The sequence below is a fragment of the Mobula hypostoma genome, chromosome 27 (genome assembly GCF_963921235.1).
Source record: "Mobula hypostoma chromosome 27, sMobHyp1.1, whole genome shotgun sequence".
In the NCBI taxonomy this organism is placed as follows: Eukaryota; Metazoa; Chordata; class Chondrichthyes; order Myliobatiformes; family Myliobatidae; genus Mobula; species Mobula hypostoma.
In genome coordinates this window covers 15,826,449-15,849,108 of record NC_086123.1, presented here as the reverse complement: position 1 = coordinate 15,849,108, position 22,660 = coordinate 15,826,449, and the positions used below count along the sequence as shown (strand labels likewise).

At 40.7% G+C, this 22,660-nt stretch overlaps 1 protein-coding gene across 3 annotated transcripts in view; it reads right to left on the bottom strand.

Annotated features, from left to right (window-relative positions):
* The window catches only part of LOC134338456 (transmembrane protein 132C-like), a 1,064,025-nt gene that overhangs the window by 1,016,153 nt on the left and 25,212 nt on the right, over positions 1 to 22,660 (bottom strand). The window contains exon 1 of one of the 3 annotated variants that reach the window (XM_063034273.1): positions 13,389 to 13,418. The exons of the other annotated variants lie outside the window; for them this stretch is intronic. The gene's annotated coding sequence lies outside the window, so the exon portion shown is untranslated. Of the gene's footprint in view, positions 1 to 13,388; positions 13,419 to 22,660 lie in introns of those variants that run through there. 3 annotated transcript variants of the gene reach the window in all.

Here is a 22,660-nt window from a genome sequence, read left to right as displayed (position 1 = left end):
AGACAGTCTCACCATGGGTGGAGATGTCAGCAGGAAATTCAGCCATTAACTTTTGATAGAAACAACACTTTTTCACCTTTACAGAAGGTATTTGGGTAAATGCAACACTTTGTGTGTTATGGTGGGCAGTGATCCAGCTGCAAAGATCTGCGGCTGATTAAGCAGTGCGACCCAAGGAACTCAGCAAGAACTGTGTACAGAAAACATAGCATCAACAGGAAGACTGTGTTTGGAGCCCATGCAAACTTTATGCTATTACACAAATATGAAGAGACTTTTAAGAATACTTATACTAGCTACGAGTTCCACATAATAATCAAGCTTGATATCAACTCAATGCATTTTAGTTGCTGACCAGTGATATGTTCACTAAAGGGTCAAGTAGAAATAGAAGAGACTCGTAATGAAATTAATCAATCAAATGTAATCGTAATTGTCTTAATATTGAAGGTTAATAAATAGTTTGATTATTCAGCAACTATAAATTGTCCCTCAGTAAGGCAGTCAATGACAAGCTATCTCTAATGCAGAAGTCAAAATCTTTTTGTCTAAAGTTAGTATGATCCTGGTTCTTGTTGCATTTGTACTCTCAATTAAATGTAGATTAGAGAGTCAATATTACCACAGCAGATGATGTGTTGGATCTTAAACTTATGTTGGTTCTCAAGGCAGAAGGCCACTGATTAACAGGGCAGAGTGGGAATAAGATAAGAATTAAAATGATAGACAATGGAAAGCTGCTCTGAAAAAGTGGCTGCTTTGGAAAGTGGCCACTTAATCTGTATTTTTTTTCCCCTGTTGGGCACTTCTTCCTACACTACATTCCATAACACCAGCAGTCTTTTGTTTATATTCTCTGGTCTTTGTTTACACTCTGTAACTTCTCCAATTCACTGACCCGATAACCTTCTTTTCAGTTTATCCTCAAAGTTCAGAGTAGATTTACCATCAAAGTAATGTATCTACATGTCACCACATACAACCATGAGATTAATTTTTTGCAGGCATTCTCAGAAAATGAATCTCAAGGTTGAATGTGGTGACATATGTATACTTTGATAATAAAGTTAGTTTGAAATTTTTGATTTGTTTCCAGCTGTTGGAGCGGGGCTCTCCACTATACTCCTCCTCTTCCCTTCCCTTCCCTCTCTGACTTTCCACCTTTCTGCGCTGCCCGCCTTTTCTACCTATTCTCTCTTCCCTCTCCCACTCAAACACGGAACATTTTCTCTCACCACAATTCAAATCTATTTTTAGTCTGTTCCTGTTTTACAATGCAAGTCAATCAATTAGCATTTCTAAAATCTAACACAGATCATGATCACATTTTAATAAATGAAATTTAATAAATTAAATTGATAAAGATGCTTTTAATTTTCTGCTTCATTATGTTGTAGTCTAATTTAACTCATCAGCACCAGGCGTTCTATTAGTGAATTCAATCCTTTTACGACATCCCAGTTTACTTTGGGGAAAATGTAGTCACCTTAATGCAGAACCTTCCTACTGAAGTACAGACACAAGTCAATAGTGAGCAATGTCAAAAGCCACACATCATCAAATCAAAAAATAACTACGACGTCAGAGAGTCAAATGCAAATGGGAAGATCTAAACATTTGCGAAAACCAGAGAAGTTGATTTAAAAATTTATGTACATTTGTGAACCAATTATTTTGTCAGTGGGAAAGCAATGTGGTCTGCAAATGAGTTACATATGTAAGTGCAGTAATGATATCATATGAATGACATCAATGCAACCCCCCTTTATATTGGGGGTATGGTACTGATGTGGATAGAGAATTGGTTGGCAGACAGGAAGCAAAGAGTGGGAATAAACGGGATCTCTTCAGAATGGCAGGCAGTGACTAGTGGGGTACTGCAAGGCTCACTGCTGGGACCCCAGTTGTTTACAATATATAAACGTATATTAATGACTTAGACGAGGGAATTAAATGCAGCATCTCCAAGTTTACGGATGACACGAAGCTGGGCGGCAGTGTTAACTGTGAGGAGGATGCTAAGAGGATGCAGGGTGACTTGGATAGGTTAGGTGAGTGGGCAAATTCATGGCAGATGCAATTTAACGTGGATAAATGTGAGGTTGTCCACTTTGGTGGCAAGAACAGGAAAACAGATTATTATCTGAAAGGTGGACAATTAGGGAAAGCCGGGGTGGGGGGGGGGTGCAACGAGACCTGGGTGTCATTGTACACCAGTCATTGAAAGTGGGAATGCAGGTACAGCAGGCTGTGAAAAAGGCAAATGGTATGCTGGCATTCATAGCAAGAGGATTCGAGTACAGGAACAGGGAGGTACTACTGCACTTGTACAAGGCCTTGGTGAGACCAAACCTGGAGTATTGTGTGCAGTTTTGGTCCCCTAATCTGAGGAAAGACATCTTTGCCATAGAGGGAGTACAAAGAAGCTTCACCAGATTGATTCCTGGGATGGCAGGACTTTCATATGGTGAAAGACTGGATTGACCAGGCTTATACTCTCTGGAATTTAGAAGATTGAGGGGGGATCTTATTGAAACATATAAAATTCAAAAGGGATTGGACAAGCTAGATGCAGGAAGATTGCTCCCGCTGTTGGGGAAGTCCAGAACGAGGGGTCACAATGTGAGGATAAAGGGGAAGCCTTTTAGGACCGAGATGAGGAAAAACTTCTTCACACAGCGAGTGGTGAATCTATGGAATTCTCTGCCACAGGAAACAGTTGAGGCCAGTTCATTGGCTATATTTAAGTGGGAGTTAGATATGGCCCTTGTGGCTAAAGGGATCGGGGGTATGGAGAGAAGGCAGGTACAGGGTTCTGAGTTGGATGATCAGCCATGATCATACTGAATGGCAGTGCAGGTTCGAAGGGCTGAATGGCCTACTCCTGCACCTATTTTCTATGTTTCTATGTCTATATGTGTTTGGGGGACTGTGAGGTGTACTTGGGCGGTGGGAGTGGGAAAGGTTTGAGGAAGATTACATCCAATGTCGGGACAGAGAAATTGGCAACCAGAGAGGAAACAGGTTTCTTAAAATGACTCACTGTGTGACAATGCTAATCCTTTTTTTAAATATGGGGGTAATATATTCCTAGTGATTTAGAATAAGACAGGCTCTGCAAATTGTCGTCTTAAAATTATCTATGGAAAATTATCTATGGTCTTCACTTCCTCACAGAATGAAATTGGATGTGTTGAATTTGATAGAGTCTGATGCAAGACCTGATTCAGTTGGATGAAGATAATGAGAAAATGCAGGGGTGATCTAATTTAGCTGAAACCAATAGATCATTACATCTGAGCGGATTCTGATTTTGTTCATAGCGCTTGACAGCATGGATTTGTACATGGATTATTATTACTTTTCCTTTGTAAATCATTACCAGAATTGTGGAATGGCTCAAGCAGAATGAAAGGCTAGTCTTAGCAGATCTGTGTTGCAGGAAATTCAACGATGCCCAGTTTAACACTGTGCTGCAAAGAAAATCGTTGACCTGTGGACTTCTCGAGAACGTTCCAACAAGCACCAGCATCGACTCAGCAGGAGAACACTCCATTAACAGCCAAACTTCAGAAGAACACTCTACCCTTGCTCAATGTAACTAACTCTTTGACTGCCACAGTGGGTCATTGTGAATGAAAACACACTCTTGTGAGTTAGCCATTATGTTAGTAGCTTGAAACTGTGCTGTAAATGAATGCAGCAGTCCCATTAAAAAGACATTCTGCTGGAGATTTCTACTAGACGTGTCTCCACTCCATTTCTATGTCCAATCACTGACTGAGTTTGTGGAAGCTTCTTCTCATCTCCCATCTTTATCCCTAGACAAACTGGTCACAGTTTAATCTGGGAATAACGTCTTCAAGCTACAGTGACAATGGCTAGTCCTCTCATCTTGAAATATTAATAAAAGAAACCCTCCTTAGCTCAGCCAGAAGATCTCTCCCTTGTTTTACCCTGGATCTTAGCCAATATAGCAAAATTGTCAGCTAAGGCAACAAATATCCTGCCAGCATTTGTTGTTACCTAGCAATACAGTAGCTTGTAGAATAATGCCCATATATTGTGCCATGATATACTGTCCTTACACATCATCATGCAATATTTGTCCTCTTGATGAACAAAGATTGTTGGATCTTGCTTTAGCAATTGCCGTAGAAGAGGATAGATAGACCCTAACACTCATTTCACTTTAATTGGTAAGAGATGCAAACTGTAGTTATTACTCCAGTTAAGAGTAGTAATTGTATTTCAATACCTGAGTTGATATGGGCAAATAATTACCGAAACTATAACTCAACAGGAGTTCAATACACAGGGGCCAATAACAGGAAATTATTCAATCAATCAGTGCGATGCAAAGTGGGTTCTGCATATCCAGAAATATCAAGGGCCCATTTGCCTTTTTTAAGGGGATGGACAGATGTCAAGAAACAACTTGAGTGAGACACTCTCGTGCTACTTTGGCCAATACTACAGTTTTGCCATAACCAAACCTGATTAATTAGGTCAGGTTATTAGGAGTCTTATTGTATTTCTAATATAGCTGTGTATACATACTCCCATATACACCAAAGTAATTTTAGAATTCATATCCCAGCAATCACTATTTCAGAATAATTGTCTGCCAAGCCCCATGAAATATTTCCGAGCTACACTATATTGTATTATAATTTTAAATAATTTTTCTTTCATTAATAACCCATGGCTTGAATGCTGCATTTTCCAGTATAATCAGTTTGTCCCTGTGGCGCAATCCGTGACCGTGTTCAGCACTTAACCGAAAGGTTGGTGGTTCAAGCCCATCCAAGGATGCTGGCAATTCGGCAGCTTTCATTGCCCTCTGGGATTTGCTGTGCCGTGCTTCCGCAAAGAGCTCAGTGGGAATTAAAATCGTCTGGGCTGGTAGGGTAGTGTAGTGGTTAGCACAACGCTCTACAGTACAGCGGCCTAGGGTTCAATTCCCACCACTGCCTGTAAGTGTTCTCCACGTGACTGCGTGGGTTTCCTCCTGGTACTCTGGGTTTCTGAGTTAATTGGTCTTTGTAAATTGTCCTGTGATTAGGCTAGGATTAAATCAGGGAATTGCTGGGTGGCGTGGCTTGAATATCCGAAAGGGCCTATTTGGTGCTGTAATTAAAATAATAATGGAAATCACCTGTATGCAGATGTAAAAGAATAAAATATTAGAAGAATACTTCTTTTGGTTATCCATGCCACTGACTGGTTGTGACTGAGATCATATTAAGCTATAATTTTCTGGCTTATTCAAAAAGTTGAAATGAATGTATTGACATTCAATATTCATGCAGTGTCCGTTCCGATTTTTCATGCTTTTCCATGCAGCCTGAAAAGAAGGCTTGGGTTTACTGGGGCGAGTGGCCAGCGAACTTGTCAACCCGGCTGCCAGCTGGAGTGAATCTGAGCAAGTTCACTTTCCGTTTGCAGCCAGCTGCACGACACGCAAGGATGGATCGATGCATACGTATAACCGGCGAATCTGCGAATTTTGTGATGGGCTAGAAAATTTTAATGCACAGGCCATTAACAGTTTACTGTATTTTAAAATAAATTGAGCACTTCCTATCTTTCCACACAAGGACTAGCTTCCCAGTCATTGTTCAGGTTTCTGGCAACCTTTCCCCTTGCTTTTCATTCTGGCATTCCCTCAGCTTTCATTACTTTCGTGACAATTAAAACCAAACTCCAGACGAAGATTTCCATTATTCCACAGTTATTCCTATAGAAAAGCCCATCTTATGTTCCTTAGCCCATCTGCCTCCTTGTTTCAGATCAAATGTATGACCTGTAAATACTTCCAGTTTGTCAAGTTGTTATTAATTCATTATTAGAGAAATTTTGTAATGTTTAGAAATACTCACCTCCTGATAGTGTTGGTTTGGTCTCCTTATTTCACTAACATAACACTCATGAGAACCTGCATTCAAAGCAGTACAACAAAGCGTTTCTAAACGTAATGAATAATTCATCATCTTCTGCGGCTAGTTAGTTTCGTTGGACTAAGCTGGTTCAACAGGGCCACTGAGTTTGATTGTAACCTGTACACAATAATTCTTCAAAACTAGAGTTTGACAAGACAAGAAATATTGAAAATGTACGAGGCATTTTGTGAATGCTGTAAGATTTTCAACAGCACCGTTTTTAGTTTACCAGTTTCTTTATTTCCACTGCTCAGCGACAGTCCTTTTGAATGAAATAAAACCTTATTGCTACTTTTATCCGTGTTCAGACTCAGATTTATCTTCAAATGAGAAGTGGCATAATTCTATTAGGATAAAAAGAAACTAAAAGGCTTAACTAAAGATAAGAATAGTGGTTCACGTTCATGGAAATTTCCTGACTGGAAAATACAAGGGATTTTTTTAAAACAATTTTAAAACTATTGATTTTTGAATAGTTGTTTCAAAACCTTCGAGGTGCAATTAGTGGAATCAAGGTCAAAGCACTATATCTATTCAAAAACAAGTGACTTGGCAAATGAGTGAACTCCAGCAGCTAAGGTGGGGTGTTAGAAAGCAACCTACAGCAGGCACAGCATTCAAACAAACCATCGTCTCGAGCTGCTCAAGTCACCCATGGTCCCATGACAGATTTTTAGGCTTCGCGAGAAATGTGTGCAAGAGGACAAAACAAACCTTGTAATGTAGTTTGGCTTGGAACCATTTTGGCAAAGGTTTGGATGCTGGGGAAGAGGGCGGGGATTGCTGGTGGTATGTGGGGGGGAGGTCAAATTAGATTGTTGTATGCTGTCATTTTCAGCTAGCTTCACAAGACTACAACATTAATTGGCAGCCTTTTCTTCTGTGATTTACAGGCTTTCTTCTGTCTTTTAAAGTGACAAAACATTTGGGTGCTGAAATCATAACACAACACAACACACTGCCTGGCAGGCACATCATTTCAACCCCCAGCTTGCCACTGACCTTCCCCTCATCTCAAAAGTATAAATGCTTTTAGAACATTGAACATCGAACAGTACAGCACAGGAACAGGCCATTCGGCCTGCAATTTTGTGCCAAACCAGCTAAAAGGCAAATCAAAAATACCCAAACACTAATTTCTCCTGCCTACACCAAAATCCATATTCCTCCATTTTCCATATATCTATGTGCCTATCCAAATGTCTCTTAAAAGCCTCTGATGTATTTGCCTCTACCACCATACCAGGCAGTACATTCCAGGCATCCACCACTCTCTGAGTAAGATACTTACCCCTCACATCCCCCTCGAACTTAACCCCGTCACCTTCAATGCATGCCCTCCAGTATTACACATTTTCTTTCCAGAATGGAAACCGTAGGAAAGTTTACGGCTTAATCATAAAACCAACAACACAGATTAAAGGAATTGTTTTAACAGAAGGCAATTCAATACCCCGGCAGATAAAATTGTATATTACAAGCTATGAAGGCTCTTCTTCCCGCAGGGAAACAAGGTACACATCTCCTGAGCACAAATTCGTTTACAAACGGGTGTAGCTGCCAGTTATAAACAGTTATTAACCTTTAACGTTCTTCAGTAATCTATAAAATTCAATCTCTGAATATATTGAATTTAACAGTTGTGCTTTCCATTATAAAAATTACTACCACTACAGATCTCCAAGAATAAACTAGTTCAATAGATCAATGTTTATGGCCAGCTAGAAGACTGCTATGACTGGGAGGGAGATGGGGAGTAGAGGCTTTGCTAATAAACCCAAAATGTGAGCAATTCTATAATGAACATCGAGCATCCTTAGTGAGGAAAGTATTGAGTGACCAGAGCTGGATTGAAGATTATTGCTCATTTTTCTTCCTTTGAAGATCCTGTCACATCAACCAACTGTTTATATCCACATCTATTCCGACTAAACAAATACTTTTTCATCCTTTGCAAGAGCCTCTTGTCCTTCATTTTCTTTTTCATGCCCTCTTAATACATTAGAGTTAATTAACAAAGATAATTAGTAACACAAAGAGTTAAATATTTCTGCACCATAGTGCAGTGGTCAGGGCGACACGGTACAGCACACGCTGTAAGACCAGAGGCCAATTCCCAGCACTGTCTTGTAAGGAGATTGTACATTCTTCCCGGAAACGTGTGGGTTTCATCCAGGTGCTCCGGTTTCCTCCCACAATTCAAAGAAGTATGGATCGGGTTAGTGAGTTATGTGTGGTGACATTCGTGGGCTGCTCAGTGCAATCCTAGCTGATTTGATTGGACGCCAATGACTCATTTTACTGTATGTTTCGATGGATGGACATGTGACAAATAAAGCTAATCTTTATCTTGAAATAATTACACTGATATTGATAGGCAAACATTAGTCTTGTGAGACCATGGATTTGTGCCTTGGAAGGTTTCCAGGGCGCAGGCCTGGGCAAGGTTGTATGGAAGACCAGCAGTTGCCTGTGCTGCAAGTCTCCCCTCTCCACGCCACCGATGTTGTCCGAGGGAAGGGCATTAGGACCCATACAGTTTGGCACCGGTGTCGTCGCAGAGCACTATGTGGTTAAGTGCCTTGCTCAAGGACACACACACTGCCTCAGCCAAGGCTCGAACTAGCGACCTTCAAATCACTAGATGAACTCCTTAACCACTTGGCCACGCCAAGTGGTTAAATAATTACACTATACGTAACTAAATAAAAGTCTAAAGATGATAACATCCAGTCATTCGTTTTCTAAATCAAAGTCAATTTAAAGGCACAAATGACTAAATTTAAATTTTAACCCTGCTGTGCTATTTGAACAGCTCATTGTAGATCTAATTGGAATCTCTCAAAGTTCTAAAACTTTGGAAAAGGAGGCGATGGTTGAACATACTGTAAGAGAAGCAGTCTGAGTCCAAATTAAATGTGGAGTGTTACATGTGGATCAATGATACGAATGCAAGGAAACACATATCTAACACAGAGCAGCGTAATGGTTAGCACAACGCTTAACAGTACCAGTGACCCGGGTTCAATTCCCGCTGCCGCCTGTAAGGAGTTTGTACGTTCTCCCCATGACCACATGGTTTCCTTCAGGTGCTCTGGTTTCCTCCCACAGTCCAAAGATAAATGGTTGGTAGGTTAATTGGTTATTGAAAACTGCCCCGTGATTAGGATAAGATGAAATCAGGGGATTGCTGGGCAGCATGGCTCCAAGGTCCCTGTGCTGTATAACAATTTTAAAAAAACTACCATAAGAAATGTTTAGCATTATAGGATATTTTTTCTTCATATCATGAGTACTCCTCATTTTTGGGTCAAGGTAACAAAAATATAACAACAACAAGCATTTGAGACAATCATGGGGCAGGGACAGGACTTCTGGGGCATTAATGTTCAAGACCAAGGGAAATGAATGTCGTCCACTGATTCTTGAGAATTTGGATAAAACAGGTTTTAATTTTGAAAAGAAAAGATTTTAAATGTTATGAAATCTACACATATATTTATAGAACAAGGTCTCAGCAATCAAGCAATATTTCAGTGCAACCTCTTGATTTTGTAATTTTTTCATAAAATGTGTTTTCTCTGTTATTAATTAGTTTTTGTCAACACAGTCAGACATAATAATTTCTATTTATTTAGTCTTATATAGATTTAGAGCTTTTAAATCATTGTGTCTACACCATAGGTAATTCACATTTGTTCATTTTTATACTATTTCACATGTTCTCCTTTAAAAATTCTTACATCATGCAACTTTTATCATTAGCATTAAATATACAAAATAACAATTTTGGACATAAAAACACATTTTTAATTTTAAGGAGATAATTACTTTAATAAATCAACTGTTTTGGAGGAACAGATTGTAAGCATATTAATTTAAAACAAAGTAAATTCCATCTGACAGTTGTGGCAGTGGCCTAATTACAACAAACAATTCCAACCTTTTCATCACTCAAGTCAATGCTTCCTTGCTTAACAACTTTATTTAACAATTTGGTACAACAAATAACAATTTGTCATGTACATTTTATCCTTCTGTAAATATTAACAACAACGGTAAACAGCAAAATAAAAACTACAGTACAACTGCAATGTTTAAGCATAAACATCAGAAAACACACCAGGAACTAAAAAAAAAATTCCATCTATTTCTGGGCTTGAAAATCTTAGAAAACGTTCAGTCATCTTCATCAGGAAGTAGACGATTAATATGCTCCTCCTCTATGAAGTCCATGACTTCAGCAGACAGGGGTGGTAGATCTCCCTCGTCCTGCTTGCACGACCCGGTGATGATGGCTCCGTCAGCTGGACCAGAATATCTTCAACTGCTACGAAGCACATATCCTTTCCACCTGGTTTTGGACGGAAGCGCGGGTTGGGCCCATGAGGGTGGAAAAACTTCACTTGAACATCTTGGTGATGAGCATCCACAGTGACAGCCTTTGCTAACCACCAATTTTGGTCATAAAGGACTGCAAGCCAATCTCCACAGTTAATGACACCAGCAGATATATCTGTCGTAGTCCCGTCAGGACCACTCTGGGGTTCCTGCTCCATTTCTTCCATCAGCATTGCCAAAGGCCCTCTGTTCTTTCCCACTGTGGTAGGGCCATCATTCTCCTCAGCCTGTACCCTGGCATGTGTACTTTCAGTCAACTGAAATGTTGTTGGGCTGAAACACTGGCACATCTGTGGCTCACTGCAGAAACATGACAATGATCTGCAGTGGATGCTGTTTCTGTAAGGTATGACCTGATGGATTTTCCTCGTTGCTGGTGCAGGTTTTAGTGGTTGAGAAAGGAGTGCATCATAATGTCTGCATGCCACCTTCAGCAATATGATAGAGCTGAGTACTGCGAAGGCTTCTCCCAACCATCTCATGGAAGACCTTGACATCCACAATGTCATTCCCCCGTAGTACAAGGCTGTCTGCAGTCCTTTTCGCAGTTCCCCCAATGCCATCTGGCGATCCCTTCCCATGTGAAGTGATGAAGAAGTTCCAGGTTGTTCTCTGGAAAGCCAGTGTTCGAGGGACACTGCAGAGGAGAGAGAAGCTCTTGGTGTTTTTGTACTGCTTGCTGGGGCCATCTGACCAAAATTGAATGGTATCAGCTTTTGGAAATTTTAAATGAATATCTCTGAGGACTGGTTCCATGTGAGTCCAAATGGCAGAAACATCCTGACGCTTGGATTCTGATATTGTACAAAACCTGCTTTCTCTTCTTTTGTGTAGTACATGCCAGTGTGCAGATTGAGCTGTAGGAGGTTCTGACCAAAATGGCATGACTGTACCTCAGAACTATATTTGCATTTCCATGCCTCAGAAAAGTCCACATGCACAATTACAGTGCTTTATTGCAGATCTGTACCAAGCTCCTGTATTCCCTGTACTGGTTCTGAACCAAGCACACGTGTTGTTGTTTCACCCTTTAGTTTGTCTTCATACCGTTTGATGAGCTCTGTCAGTGTGCCATTGTGCTTCACAAGTCTTGTATTGTAGTGAATTCCATCTGCTGTTTGGTCCTGCACTCATTCCCATTGCTTCCACTCAACATTGGTCAACTCTTGCTGTGGGGTGGGAAGTGTGTGCTTGTGGAGACACCAGGTGCAGGAGCACAGAAGGTATGCCTCACTTGTCTGAGAACAACACAGAAGTTCAAAACTATCCTCCAATTTGCTAGACCTTACAATGTCATATGCTCTTAGGACCTCAAACATCAGCTTCGCATTTTCATGGTGTTGGCATTGGCATGCCTTTTGATCGGATGGTTTTGGTGCTGTGATATAGAATGGATGTAAAGCACAGGAGGATGAATAACTGAGTTTTACAGTTGGTTCCTTTTTGATGAACTCCCTGTGGAGGTTGAATATTGTGTCAGTCAGAATCATTCTCTGATGTTTTATTTTCTTCAGTGTTATCGTGTCCTGTTTGTCAGTCGTCATTCGTGCAGCATTATGATAGAAATCCTGAACCATCTGGGTTATTGCTTGAATGTAAGTGGTTTTTTTGTCAGTAGTCCTTCTCTTTTGCAGTGTGTTGTATGTCAGCTCGAACTACTCTGTCTGGTGTATTAGGCAATATTTCTTTAGAACCCTGCCTGACAGAGTCAAGTTCTTTGATTTTTGAGCAGACTTGCGGGGCAACTGTAAATTATTTTTGTTTGATTAAATTCTTGAATGAGACAGTTGTGGAAGAGCAGGGTTTTCTTGACAGAGGGGTTTTTGAGTTTGCTTCCCTGTAGCATCTGCTCTGTTTTTTTTTCTTGGTGATTCTTGTGTTTTTTTATTTCTAGTTTGCTCTCGTTGCCAACGTTCTTTCAGTTTGTTCCTATCTTTTATTATCTTTTGAAGTTCTTGGTGATTCTTGTGTTTCTTTTATTTCTAGTTTGCTCTCGTTGCCAACGCTTTTTCAGTTTGTTCCTATCTTTTATTATCTTTTGAAGTTTATTTTTCAAAGCTTTCATCTCTCTCAAGTATCTTACTCTTGTTTTCTTTATTTCCCTTTTCCCTGTTATAGACTGCCTACTGTGAGCTGGCTCCTGTACAGTCTGATCCAATGGACTATCTGGGGGAGTTTCTGAGCGTTCTGGGCCCTTTCTCTTAGGCTCTCTTGACTCTTGCTGTCTACATTTTCACGCCTTTCTCTTACTCCTCTTTTCCCTTTCATTCAAATCACTGATAGTTTTTATATTCCCATCCTCTACTCTCTTCTTCCATCCTTGCTTTTCCTTTCTCAGGTATTCCTCCTTTAACTCTGGCTCACTCTATATTTTCTCTCTCTGCTTTTTTTTGGTATTCCCTGTTTCTTCTCCTTCACTCCTCCACTGATAGCTGCTGCCTAGCCATAACTTCCTAAAATGCATAAAAGGTCAGAATTTAATGGAATTACTATGAAATTGTGCAAAAGTACTATGAATTTAATTATGTTTAATTTGGTGACATTTTATAGAATATGAAATGATGCAACTAAATTCATTTATGGTTTTAGTCATATAGTAAGGAAATATTGTAGGCCTGTGTATGGAAGAAATAAAGGGGAAACTATGTATATTATAAATAAAGAAGTTAATGAAATATTACAAGCCGTATTACTATTTATTGTGATCATAAATTATGTTCAAGCCTCCACTGAGGATTTGGATGTTTTTGTCAACACGGTCAAACTATGTGTAAAACACCGTCAGACAGAAAGCCTGACGGTGCTGACGTCTGACGTTGGTGACAAAACACACTTTCTTACATGACATGCATGAGTTGTATACAGGAGCCATCTTGTTTTCCCTCTGTTGCTAGCTGCCTCTGGCCTCTATTTAAAATACATAAATTTATGTCATAATTTAAAAGAATTCTTTCTATACAAAAGAGACAGTGTTGGCACATCATGGTTGTGACAGTAGCAACATCAATAAATATGTAAAAATTACTGAAAAAATAGCAAACTTACAGGAGCTTGTTTGACCTTGTTACATTTAGCAGATGTGGAGGGTGGAAAGGGGGTCCTCAGGAATATAGTTGACCATGTGGTTGCCTGATTTTATTGCTGTTTTTATAAATATCTGACTGTGTTGACAAAAGCTTGGGACACATTTGGAGCAACCACAAAATAAGAGTAAATATTGTTGAAAATTCACTGATTTTAGTTTTAAAGAGGGTTTTCACTCTACTCTTTCATCTGGCATATATATTATACATTTTAAATGATTTTTTCACACTTTTTTTATGAAATTGAGATGATAATCTCTTGTCTGAGGACAACTGATTTTGTGGGTACTGTTCTATCATATTATCATATAATTTATAAAATTAAAAACAGACATATGAAAAAATGTTGCATTTGTGCAAAAGATCCTCAGATGATCAACCCTGATTATTTTAAATAAGAAAATGTTATTTATTTTCAATGGAACTAGCACTTTTCTTAGTGGGACATGTTTTTGCCGAAGTCTCAAGAATCAGCTAGCTCATCATCTTGCAAAGCAAGATCAATCAAAGACTAAATGGCACTATTCCCTTACTTATTTAATTTTGTAATTTATAGCAATTTTATATCTTTGCAGTGTAACGCTGCCATAGAACAACATATTCCAGGTCATATAACTCAGTGATAATAGATCTGTTTTCGATTCTTTTTTTATCATATTCCCAGTAACATTTTAGAAATCGTGCCCTAAAATGTAACATAGTAAATAATGATGCACTGCCATTTAACCAAGAAAAAAAATTGTCAATTTGCTAATGCATCCCACACACAAAAAAACAAGGAATACATCACGGAGCATAATACATATATTACTTCCCTTACAAACGAGACTGATGGAATTATCTGATGTTCCGACGAGCTGTAGACATAGTCAAAGGAGAAAAACGAAAATGCAAAGCAGCTTCCCAGAGAAAGGCATATTGTCTATAATAAAGAGTTGAGTGATAATTTATGGCCGGAAAAAGGTAGAGCCCAGAATGTTGCTTCTCTTTAAGTCCTTTATTATCATGAACATTTGCTGACCAGCACTAATTGAAATCATGCTCTACTTGTGCGTAAATCAAACCAGCCCTTGAATAAACTTTCCCTTCCATCCCCATGAGGTGAATCGCAGCCAAGACTCAATTAATTTGTCCTTTTGTACAACTTTCCAATCACTCAATTGTTTTTTTTTAAACCAGAGGTTTAAATCACAGACGGCAAGCCCAGGAAGCCTGCAATTTTTTGGAGTGCACTGTGTATTCATGCATCTGCTAATATTCTTGTGTATTTTTTTTAGGCAGTGTGTTGAATCATGCTCTGAGATTTTGATGGATTTAGCCCATGCATTATTGGAACCTCACCAACAGTTACTCCTTCAGAAGTGCTTGCTAGCTCCAAGGCAACAAACCAGCACATCACAAACTGCAAATCCACCACTTATAAAACATTTGCATTTCTTATTAAAAAATAAGGTACAATCCACATGGGGGAGACAGTTAGATTCTGTGTAATGCTTGATGCTTAAACCCTCCATGTAATTGTTGTGTTTCACAGAGTGTGATCTGTGTTTCCTCTGCCTGGATTAATAGCGACTCTGCTTAGAGGCAAAATAAACCCTCTTTCAAGGATTCTTTTCAATGTAACGTTTCCAGTCACCATTGTCCAGCACAGTAAGGTGGCTCAAATGGGGCAGCTTCTCCTCAATGCAAATGCAAATTATACTACAAATTCCACAATATCCCTCCCTACAAGGCATAAATTTATTCATCAAGAAATAGACTCACTTATTCAGTCAAATACTGCTCTCTAGTACTAATGATGGTGAGGACCTACAAGTACCTGGGGTGCACCGGGACAACAGAGTTGAGTGGAGCACCAACACAGAGACTGTGTACAAGAAAGGCCAGAGTCACCTCTACTTCCTGAGAAAACTGAGGTCCTTTGGGGTATGCAGGCCTCTCCTTCACATGTTCTACCAGTCTGTCGTCACCAGTACAATCTTCTCTGCAGTGGTGTGCTGGGGCAATGGCATCAACACGGGTGATGCCAACAGGCTCAATAAGCTGATCAGAAAGGCTGGCTCTGTTACAGGAGTCAAACTCGACACACTGGAAGCCGTGGTAGAACAAAGACCCGATGGAAAATCCTGGTAATTCTGGACAATGTTTCTCACCCTCTGCATGCCACCTTGGCTGAACAGAGGAGCAATTTTAGCAATAGACTAAGACAACTGCACCACTCCAAAGTGTGCTATATGAGGTCATTTTTACCCTCGGCCATCAGGCTCTATAATAAGTCAATCTATAGCCAGGGAAGTGACGTTGCAATCTTTGACTTGTAAATCTTGTACATCTTATTTTTAAGGTAACTTGTTTTATTCTTTCTTACTTCTAATATTTCTATATCTGTGCATGTGTAATGCTACTGTGACACTGTAAATTCCTTTGGGATCAATGAAGTATCTAGCTATCGATCAAATATCCTGCCTATTTATGTAACGTAACTACTAAACCAACCTGATTTAACTTCACTCACCTCAACTCTGAACTGATTCCACAACCTATGGACTCACTTATAAGGATTCTACAACTCGTGTTCTCAGTATTATTTATTTAGTTTTTTTGTATTTGCACAGATCGTCTTCTTTTGCACATTGACTGCATATCAGTCTTTCTGTGTAGTTTTTCATTGACTCTATTGTATTTCTTGGTTCTGCTGTCAGTGCCGGCAAGAAAATGAATCTCATACATGGTGCATCTCCTACACGCCAGCATAAACACTGCTAATAAATTTACGTTGAACTTTGATGAAATAAATCAGAGATATATTACTGAGCCATATTAGTATGCTGGATAATGGTGACGAAAAATGCTACACGGAAAAGATTCCTTGAAATAGGGCTTATTTTGCCTCTAAATCAGTGGTTCCCAACCTTTTTTATGCCATGGACCCTTACCGTGAACCGAGGAGTCCGCGGACCCCAGGTTGGGAACCCATGCTCTGAATGATGTGTTGTGGCGTGGATGAAATCACTGGAGAGACAGAGTTACTGGTAGATACAAAGCAGCTTCTTTATTCGACACAACAAGGTACAGCAGGCATCATACGGACGGAGATGCTTTGGGTAGAAAGGTCTGCTGGTCCAATGTGGGCTCGATATTTATATGCTAAATACAAAAGGCAATCGCTGCTTACAAAGTTATAGACAATGCATGGACAATGCTTCATTTTGAAGCTGCATACAAAACATCACACCTTCTGACTTCATCCTTTCCTCCTGACGTCAACACGTCTGGGTTGGTACTCACAGCCTTTAGGAATGCAAGTTAAATCCACAATACAATTATCTGGTATTTTGCATGCTAACATAAAGGACAATTAATATTTATAAAGTACAGATAATATTGTGCGCGTGGCCAAGTGGTTAAGGCATTCATCTAGTGATCTGAAGGTCGCTAGTTCGAGCCTTGGCTGAGGCAGCGTGTTGCGTCCTTGAGCAAGGCACTTAACCACACATTGCTCTGCGACGACACTGGTGCCAAGCTGTATGGGTCCTAATGCCCTTCCCTTAGACAACATCGGTGGCGTGGAGAGGGGAGACTTGCAGCATGGGCAACTGCTGGTCTTCCATACAACCTTGCTCAGGCTGCGCCCTGGAAACCTTCCAAGGCGCAAATCCATGGTCTCACGGGACTAACGGATGCCCATTATTATTAGATAATACTGTCTTCAAAACTACAGCATCTGGTCAAACTACAGCGTCAGCAGCATCTGGTATTCACAGCTTTTAGGAAGTGCATTGTTATGAACTCAATCCACAGTATTTTGTCAAACAGAAGACTGGTGGCCAGAGTCATTTAAGTGAAAATCTACCCAAAAACTCACTCTAACAAATCCAATAGGATTTTGGAAACAATTTGTAGGTCAAACTGCATCTGTAGAAGAAGAAACGGGCTTAATACTTCAAGGCAAAGACCCATTGTCGGAGCTGTGGGAAAGAGAGGAAAAAGCTCTTAAACTGCTGGGGACTGGGGGACAAGTGCAGGTGGGAGGATAGGGAATGTGGGGGGGGGGGGTTCTCTGGTAGAATAAAATTAAGGTGACCATGGGGTTAAGTTGTATAAAGTCATCCGGTCAATGAATGAGAACACAGACAAAAGAATGCAGGAGTTGTAAAAAGCAGACCAGTAAGATATGTTGCATATCCTCCTGTTCCTAAGAAAGAAAAGGGTAATAGGCACTGATAGACAAAAAAATCAAGTTACCTGAGGTTGTAAGGTTCAATATTGGGTCCAGAAGGATGCAATGTGGCCAGAGAAATGATGAGGTGCTGCTCCTTAGGCTTTGCATTGGGCGTCATGGTAACGGTGCAGGAGACCATGGAGTGACAGGTCAGAATGGGAGTGGGATAGAGAATGAAAGTGACGACAAGAGGAGGGTCAGGGGCCCCGTGTGTGCTTAGTAAGTGGTTGCCCAATCTGAGTTTGGTTGTTCCAATGTAGCGGACACTTCATTGTGAGCACTGAATGCCCTCACTGGATCGAAAGAAAAGTAAGTGAATCCACGCTCATCTGGAAAGACTGATTAGACCTGCTGGGAACGGAAGACGTGAGAAATCCTTCTGTTCGTAGCTGCAAGGGAAAGCACCATAAGAAAGGGTGTAGGCATTAAAAACAAAAAAGTGGACAAGGGAGTTGAGAAAGGAATTGCCCCTGAGAGAGGCTTAAAGGGGAAGAGATGGGAAGAGGCAGCATGCAGTGCAATCTCTTTGAAGATGGCTGAAATTGTAGAGAATGACCTGTTAAATGTGGAGGTTGATAGGGTGAAATATGAGGACCAAAAGAACTCTATCCCAAAGAACAATCATTCAGAGGGGAAGCATAGGGATGAGATGTGGCCAAGTGTTTAGATAATAATGGTAGAGGGGAAACAGTAGTTCCAGAAGAAAGAAGACATTTTAGAGGAACATCTATAGAAAGTCTCATCTTCGAAGCAAATACAATAGAAACAGAGGAACTGAAAGAATGGCATAGTGGTCCTCATAAGAGGCAGCATAGGACAAAGAGTAGTCCAGACAGCTGTAGGAGTCAGTTGGCTTGCAATGGATATATAACACAAAAATAGAAAATGGGGGAAATACTATGATGGTCAGGCCACATTTGCAGGGGGAAAAAAAACGAGCCAACATTTCAGAAATCAGAGACTTTTTGTCACACTTCCAGCATCTGACAGGTTTCATTTTTGACTTTTATTTACTTGTAATGGACGTTAGTAGCCAGTCTATTTCCTGAGATGATGACAGAAAGTTCCAGAAAATGAAGAGTCAGAGACTGACCATGTGTAGGTGGTAGTGGGTGGATATTGGTAGGAATAGCGATGAATTTGTTGAGTTCTGTGTGAGTAAGGGAAGCAGCACGGAATGTCTTCTTCCTCCTGATCTCTGGTTTTCTGTCTTGCGTTAGATACACTTTGCCAGATGTAACCAATGACTGAGGAGGCCCTTGGTGAATAAACAGTCAAATTAAAGCAGTGGCGATAAAGTATAACCTTCAAACCTTGATCAATGGGAGGCTGGTTTGTGTGTGGACCTACTGATGAAGGGATTCTGTCAAAGTTGCTTAAAATGACGGAACTTGATGTTTGAGGGAGCCAGGTGACTTGCCCCCAGCACAGAGATTCAAAAAGCAGTTTCACACAGGGGACAATTCAGAGGTTCAGGCATGCAGCAACCCCTCGAGGAAGAAAAAAGTGGCAGAGCCACCTTCATTGGGGTTTGGTAAGATGGATGATTCAGGCTGGTGAAGTGTCCTGGTGCATGGTGTTTCAACTGCAAACATTTCAAAAGAGCCTGGAGTCCATTTTAGGCAGGTTTTACAGATAATAATACACAGGGAGGTCAGTTTCTAGAGAATGACCACCCCCCCGCCCCCCGGCATTAAATATCTGGAGCCACTGGCCTCAGAACCGGAAGGAGTGCAAGTTGGGAGGATAAATCGCTGCTTCCAATCAGGGAAGGTCGATGTGAATTTGAGAGAGAATAGGTTATGGGAAAATAAACAGGAGTATGGGACTGATGTCATAGACTTGATGGGCTGAATGGCCTTCTCTGTTATACGTAAACCCATGAAGGTATGAACTGAAACTGCATCTTTGCAGTGGAGATTTTAGCACTGGGGAAGACTGCGTTGTATCATGTATGTAAATCATTTAGCTCATTGATTAAAGATTTCCAGTATTTGTCACATGTACATCAAAATATACAGTGAAATGCGTTGTTTATCTCAAATCAAAGGAAGATTGTGCTTGGCAGCCTGCAAGTGTTACCATGCTTCCAGCGCCAACATAACATGCCCAAAACTCACTAACCCTTACCTTTTCATGGAATATGAGAGGAATCCCACGGGGTCACAGGGAGAACCCTTCAAGCACAGGCAGGAATCAGTGATCACTGGCACTAACAAGCAATGAATTCATCAAATGGTCAATCTCATTCATTTTACTTTATCATGATTAAACCATTAGCAATGCACGCTAAGTTTCAGTCAACGTTCCAAAGAGAAAGAGAGAGGTCCAAAGGAAAGTTTTTCTCCCCTGCTCAGTGTGAAGAGAAGAAAGTTGTATTGCAATAGGACAACAAAAAAAAAGTTTTGTCAATAGTGTCCTCTTCTCACATTCCTCTTCAGCAGGCCACTTAGTTAAAATGAGCCTTCACACTTCATAAGGTCTTCTGACTCAGGCAAACGTAGAAGGACGTGAAAGGTTCAAACTTTTAGGATTGAGTAGGAAAAAAGGCAGAAGGACAGCCCTTTCTGTTTCAGCTGAAGAACCAGGATATGTTTCAATATTATTCACCCAACTTCCAAAATGTATTTTGAAGAAAAAGAGTTGTGTAGCAAATACTTTTCCTTGAGGAAAGTGCCCTTTGAATTGGGAAGCAATCATGCTGAAAGAAAACATTGTTTGAAAAACTTATCAAGGATCAAAGCACATTCCTGAAGAGATTATGGTATGGAATTGGATTTCACTCCTTCTTAGTTACTAAACCTTCATTGCATTTTGCACTGAAGCCAAAATCACAAAAACTTGTGAATTCAGCCAAAAAGACCATTCAGGAATGTGTCTGGGTGGTGTATAGCGTATGCACATCATAACAGGATTTGCCTGGACCCTGATGGTAAAACAGTGCTAAGATTTTGCAGCATATCAAAGATAGAAGAGTATCAGGCCTCAGAGTCACATTCCTCATGGTAAGTGCCCATGGTGTAAAGAGAGATGGTAAGGGAGAGGTAGGGGGTTCCCAAGTATACATTCCAAGTACGGAAGACAGAACAAGAGGAATATCTTTGCACATAACTGCAGTTAATGGAAATGCTGTTAAATCCAAAATGGTGCCTGTTCTCGACTGAAGTCAAAGAAGAAACCATTTCTCAATAAAGGCAGAACACTGTGATCTATCTCTTGATGCTGGCTGATATTATATCATGAAGACCCTAGAGAGGCTGGTCCTGGCTCACCTCTGACCCCTGGTCAGATCAGTCCTCAATCCAGGCAGTTTGCCTACCCGGAGCACATTGGAGTCGACGAGCTATCATCTAGCTGCTGAACAGAGCCGACTTGGATAAACAGGACAGCACTGTGAGGATCATGTTAGTTGATTTATCAAGTGCCTTCAATACCCTCATTGCTGGGGGAAAAGCTCCACGCAATGCAGGTTGGCACTTCCATTGTATCCTGGATAATGGGCTCCCTGACAGGCAGACCACAGTTTGGGTGGCTTCAGAGCTGTTTGTCAGACTGGGGCCCCACAGGGGACTATATTGGCTCCCTTCCTGTTTACACTGTGTACCTCAGACTTTAGATACAACACTGAGTCATGTCATCTGCAGAAATTCCATGAGGACTCAGTGGGTGCATAAAGGAAGGACGGGAGGATGAATACAGAGCCCTGGTGGGGGACTTTGTCAAATAGTGTAAGCTGAATCATCTGCAAGTCAATGTCAGTAAGATAATGGAGATTGTGATGGACTTTAGGAAGACTCAGCCTGCACTGCTCCCTGATACTATTGATGGTGAGGACATGGATGTGGTGAGGACCTACAAGTACCGAGGGGTGCACCTGGAGTGGAGCTCCAACACAGAGGCTGTGGACAGGGCCAGAGTTGCCTCTACTTCCTGAGGAATATATGCAGGCCTCTCCTTCACATGTTCTACCACTCTGTTGTCATCACTACAATCTTCTATGCGGTGGTGTTCTGGGGCAATACCATCAACACAGGTGAAGCCAACAGGTTCAATAAACAGATAAGATAGGGTGGCTCTGTTATAGGAGTCAAATTAGACTCACTGGAGGCTGTGGTAGAACAAAGGACCCTACGGAAAATCCTGGTAATTCTGGACAATGTTTCTCACCCTCTACATGCCACCTTGGTTGAACAGAGAAGCACTTTTAGTAATAGACAAAGACAACTGCACTGCTCCAAAGAGCGCTATATGAGGTCATTCTTACCCTCGGCCATTAGGCTCTATAATGAGTCAACCTATAGTCGGGGAAGTGATGACCCTCCTGTTAGACTGTTTGAGGTAACTAATTTTTTATTCTTTCTACTTCTCTTCTAATATTAATATCTGTGCACTTGTAATGCTACTGTGACACTGTAATTTCCTTTGGGATCAATAAAGTATCTTCAGCAGCTGTAGCCCATCCACTTCAAGGTTCAAAGCGTTGTGCATTCAGAGATCACTGTGGTAATCTGTGTTTATTTGAGTTACTGTCCCTTCCCCGTCAGCTTGAACCAGTCTGACCATTCTCCTTTGACCTCTCTCATTAACAAGACGTATTTGCCCACAAAACTGTCACTCACTTTGATTTTTTTTAAATTTTTGCATCATTCTCTGTAAACCCTTGAGATTGTTCTAAGTGAAATCCCAAGAGATTTAAGATACTCAAAACACCCCATCTGACACCAACAACCATTCCAGGGACAAAGTCACCTAGATCACATTTCTTCCTCATTCTGATACTTCTGAACAACAACTGAACCTCTTGACCATGCCTGAATGCTTTCATATACTGCCTCATGAGTTGCTGATTGGATACTTACATGAACAAGGAGATGTACAGGTGGTACCTAATAAAGTGGACACTGAGTGTGTATATATACCAGAATGCACGAAGACTTTAATGAAGCAGACTGGTAAAGTGCTAAAGATTCTTAGAGAACAAATGACTATTACAAAGCTCCTAGTATCTTCTT